At 60.1% G+C, this 5,000-nt stretch overlaps 1 protein-coding gene across 1 annotated transcript in view; it reads left to right on the plus strand.

The window, feature by feature from the left end:
- Window positions 1-5,000, plus strand: part of ICA1L (islet cell autoantigen 1 like) — a 65,490-nt gene that overhangs the window by 18,821 nt on the left and 41,669 nt on the right. The gene's annotated exons all lie outside the window — the stretch shown is intronic.

Raw genomic sequence — 5,000 nt, forward strand, 5'->3', positions numbered from 1 at the left:
GGGACTCGTCTACAGCCACATTTTTATCGGGGGTATAAATTTCAGGGAATTTACTTGAAAAATAATTAATAATGGGCCTCAATTTATATAACCGGTCAAATTGGGGGTGTTCTCTAGGGGGGCATTGGGAATTGTCAGTAAAATGTAAAAATTTTAGGAGCCCAAAGTACCTGTTCCGGGGCATTATTTTGGAAAAAGCAGGGGTGGATATAATGGGATCTGTGCTCCAATAGGAGCGCATCGTGGGCTTTTTCACAATGCCCATCATAAGGGTCAGGGCCCAAAATCTTCTAATTTCATAGGAGTCAGTGGGGTACCAGGTCTGGCTTCTGTCTCCTTGGTCAGCTGCCTGACACTGGGCTGCATAGAGGTTTGTTTGAGCTGCTAGCAGCTCAAAAAACTCGGGGGCAAACATTAAATGGAAAAATGACTTTGGCTCGCTAGCATCAATGTCACATCTGATGCCAGGAGTCCCAGTAAAAGCAGGGATTACTGGGTCTATCATATTTGGGGGCACCCAATTATATTGAGAGTCAGGCTCTCCACGCCTGGCTTTAGCAGATGGACCCTGGCCATCATCGTCTTCCTCTGACTCGTCATTTTCTGACGCACAGCAGGATTCATCAGATATTGGATCAATATCTGATGCAGTCAGAGTGGCCTCGGCGTCTGACGCGGTCAGAGTGGCCTCGTCGTCAGACGCGGTCAGAGTGGCCTCGTCGTCAGACGCGGACAGAGTGGCCTCGGCGTCTGACGCAGACAGAGTGGCCTCGGCGTCTGACGCGGACAGAGTGGCCCGGGCGTCTGACGCGGACAGAGTGGCATCGTCTTCAGACTGAGTGAGGCAGTCATGAGCCTCCTCAGCACTGATGACACGTTGCGCCATTGTACACGACACCTACCTGGCCAATTTCTAAAACACTACACTATCTAAAACACTTTGCACTAAGCACTGCAGCTCTGCAAGACGATCTCTCTCTCTCTCTCTCTCTCTCCCCCCCAGTGTCGCACATCCGGCAGTAATGTCACTGACCCGGATGTGGTTCAGTCCCCCAAGGCTAATGACACACTGGAGGCAATATATCTGTAGTAGTTTACCGGCATTCGTGCCGGTAACTGTGACAGCTCCCTCGCGGGAGTGATCTAGACACTTCTATCTGTAACAGTCGTCCGGCTTCGCGCCGGAAGCTGTTACAGGAGATCGGGCAGCAGAAAGCCAGCGACGCTGGCTTCTGCTGCCAGGGGGGAGTCCAGGCTGTCAAACGACAGCCTGGTCTCCAGTGCAGCGGCAGGGATGTGTTCCTGACGCTGCACGAAGGGCTAGACGTCCCGGTACGTCTATAGGGGGATTGAAGGGGTTAAAGCAACTTGGCCAGCCGAAAGCGGGGACTTAGAGTAACAGCGCGAGCCTGGAACGGGCACTTTGGGCACATCGACATCTTCAGAAAGAGTATTTCTGAAATCAGGACACCTAAATGGATAGATCTAGATGGAATTTTCTGTCTCTTTACCTAATTTTGTGAGGATTCAGAGGGAAAATGAAAAAAACTTAGATGTTTTTTTCTAATTTTTGCTAGTTTTTACTAAATTTCTAATTCTGAATTTTTAGCTAATCATCCAACTATGCTATCAAAAGAAAGCTCTATCTCTCCTTGAAAAAACAATATATAGGTTATATGGGTACACTATTCACAGGAAAAGAGAATCATCGCTGAACCGACATAGCGCAAAAATGGCAAAATTGCTCCGGGATTGAAGGGGTTAAGCAGGCATTGCAGCAGATAAACTGTGCCTATATCTACATATATCATATCTATATATCTATATATATCAGTATGGGACTCTCGCTTGATCCCTATGTCTGGGTAGGGTATAGGGACACAGGCTGCTGCAGAACCTCTTTATGCCTCGGTGCAGCCGCGAGCCGTTGCTCTAAGTCCCCGTTTTCGGCCGGCCAAGTTCTCTGAAAACGCCTGGAAGTCCATGGGGTCGGATGTGTGTATATATATATCTATATATATATATATATATATATATATATATATATATATATATATATATCTATGTTGTCTGATATGGGTCTGCTGTCTGTGTACGTTTTGGGGTGTTTTGTGCAGAAATTCCCGGCTGGAGCAGTTGCTCCAAGTCCCGTTCGAATGGCCGGCCAAGTTCTTTGAAAGTACCCGGAAGTCAACTATGACGCGGCTCCCGGGAACCTGCCGCCGGGTAGCGGGGCCCAGCGTTCCTCCCCGAGCTCCCCCGACCTCGCAGGGGCCTGCCCGGGCACGTCCGAGGTCCGCCCGAGCTGCCCGGGGCAGCTGCGGGCCGCACGGAGCCGCGGCCGCACGAAGCCGCGGGCGGCTCGCGCTGTAACTCTAAGTCCCCGCTTTCGGTCGGCCAAGTTCTCTGGAAACGCCTGGAAGTCTATGGGGTCGGATTCGCTGGCCGCGGCCGACCCGGGCTCCGTCAACTTCGGCCTGTCGGACCGGGTTTGTCCCGGTGGGGTCCCTCCATCGCCCCGGCCCGCCAGGGCCACCCGGCACCCGCCGGCGGATTGTCAGGGGAGCCGAACAAGTTGTCTGGAGCCGTGTAGTAATGCCGAGGGTTCCCCCGGACCTGCCCCGGGTGCCTGCCGCGGCCCCCGGGTGCCTGCCGCGGCCCCCGGGTAGGCGGCCGAGGGTTCCCCCGGACCTGCCCCGGGTGCCTGCCGCGGCCCCCGGGGGCCTGCCGCGGCCCCCGGGTAGGCGGCCGAGGGTTTCCCCGGACCGGCCCCGGGTGCCAAAGACCCTGTTCGCGGCCGCACAAAGCTGCACGCGGCCGGCTCGCGCTGTTGCTGTAAGTCCCCGTTTTCGGCTGGCCAAGTTGTTTGCGGCAGGCTCGCGCTGTTGCTCTAAGTCCCCTTTTTCGGCCGGCCAAGTTGTTTGAAAACGCCTGGAAGTCAATGAGGTCGGATTTGCTCCCTGCACCCGACCCTCGCTCCGTCGATCTCGGCCTGCCGGGCAGGGTTTTCCCGGTGGTGTTTTGGAACTCCGCCACGGCTCGCCAGGGTCCTCGGGCACCCTCCGCCGGATATATAGGTTTGTGGTCGGCGTCGACCACCAACACCACCACCACAACCATGACAATGAATGGGTAGGTTCCCCTGGGTGCCTGCCGCGGCCCCGGGTGCCTGCCGCGGCCCCCGGGTAGGTGGCCGAGGGTTCCACCGGACCGTCCCTGGGTGCCTGCCACGGCCCCGGGTGCCTGCCGCGGCCCCCGGGTAGGCGGCCGAGGGTTCCCCCGGACCGTCCCCGGGTGCCTGCCGCGGCCCCCGGGTGCCTGCCGCGGCCCCCGGGTAGGCGGCCGAGGGTTCCCCCGGACCGTCTCCGGGTGCTTTCGCGGCCCCTGGGTGCCTGCCGCGGCCCCCGGGTAGGTGGCTGAGGGTTTACCCGGACTGTCCCCGGGTGCCTGCCGCGGCCCCCGGGTAGGCGGCCGAGGGTTCCCCCGGACCGTCCCCGGGTGCCTTCGCGGCCCCTGGGTGCCTGCCGCGGCCCCCGGGTAGGTGGCTGAGGGTTTACCCGGACTGTCCCCGGGTGCCTGCCGCGGCCCCCGGGTAGGCAGCCGAGGGTTCCCCCGGACCGTCCCCGGGTGCCCGCCACGGCCCCCGGGTAGGCAGCCGAGGGTTCCCCTGACCTGCCCCGGGTGCCTGCCGCGGCCCCCGTGTGTCCGCCGCGGCCCCCGGGTAGGCGGCCGAGGGTTCCCCCCGGACCGGCCCCGGGTGCCAAAGTCTCCGTTTGCTGCTGCACAAAGCTGCTTGCGGCCGGCTCGCGTTGTTGCTGTAAGTCCCCGTTTTCGGCTGGCCAAGTTGTTTGCGGCAGGCTCGCGCTTTTGCTCTAAGTCCCCTTTTTCGGCCGGCCAAGTTGTTTGAAAACGCCTGGAAGTCAATGAGGTCGGATGTGCTCCCTGCATCCGACCCTCGCTCCGTCGATCTCGGCCTGCCTGGCAGGGTTTTCCCGGTGGTGTTTTTGAACTCCGCCACGGCTCGCCAGGGTCCTCGGGCACCCTCCGCCGTATATATAGGTTTGTGGTCGGCGTCGACCACCACCACCACCACCACCACAACCATGACAATGAATGGGTAGGCGGCCGCGGTTTCCCCCGGGTGCCTGCCGCGGCCCCCGGGTAGGCGGCCGAGGGTTCTCCCGGACCGGGCCTGGGTGCCTGCCGCTGCTCCCGGGTAGGCGGCTGAGGGTTCCACCGGAGCGGCCCCTGGTGCCAAAGCCCCTGTTTGCGGCCGCACAAGCTGCTCGCGGCCGGCTCGCGCTGTTGCTCTAAGTACCCTTTTTCGGCCGGCCAAGTTGTTTGCAAGTTTTCAAGGAACTTGTCCGGCCGGGGACTTTGAGCAACAGCTCGAAGTCCCCGGCCGGACAAGTTGCTTGCAAGTTTTCAAGCAACTTGTCCGGCTGGGGACATAGAGCTGTTGCTCTAAGTCCCCGGCCGGACAAGTTGTTTGAAAAACCCTGGAAGTCAATGAGGTCGGATTTGCTCCCTGTATCCGACCCTCGCTCCGTCGATCTCGGCCTGCCGGGCCGGGTTTTCCCGGTGTTGTTTTGGAACTCCGCCACGGCTCGTCAGGGTCCTCGGGCACCCTCCGCCGGATATATAGGTTTGTGGTTGGCGTCGACCACCACCACCACCACCACAACCATGACAATGACCGATCTGTTGCCCCGCGCCGGGGCACCCTATGCTGGATTTATAGGTGAGTGGTTGGTGTCGACCACCATGACCAGGCAATGATCGATCTGGTGCCCCATGCCGGGCCGGGGAAGGCAGCCCTCGCTCAGGCGGTCCCCGGCGGGCCCCCTGGTGCAGGCGAGTGCCCCACCTCCCTGGGCTCTCCCGGTGAGGCTCCAGGGCCCCTGTGGCCTGGCCTTCGGCCCCGAGGACTCCCCCGGGCTTGGGGGGGGAGCTGCCCCGGGTGCCAGACCCCTCTTCAGGCAACTGAGTTTGCTCGGCCC

This window comes from Spea bombifrons, chromosome 7 (assembly GCF_027358695.1).
Source record: "Spea bombifrons isolate aSpeBom1 chromosome 7, aSpeBom1.2.pri, whole genome shotgun sequence".
Classification (NCBI taxonomy): domain Eukaryota; kingdom Metazoa; phylum Chordata; class Amphibia; order Anura; family Pelobatidae; genus Spea; species Spea bombifrons.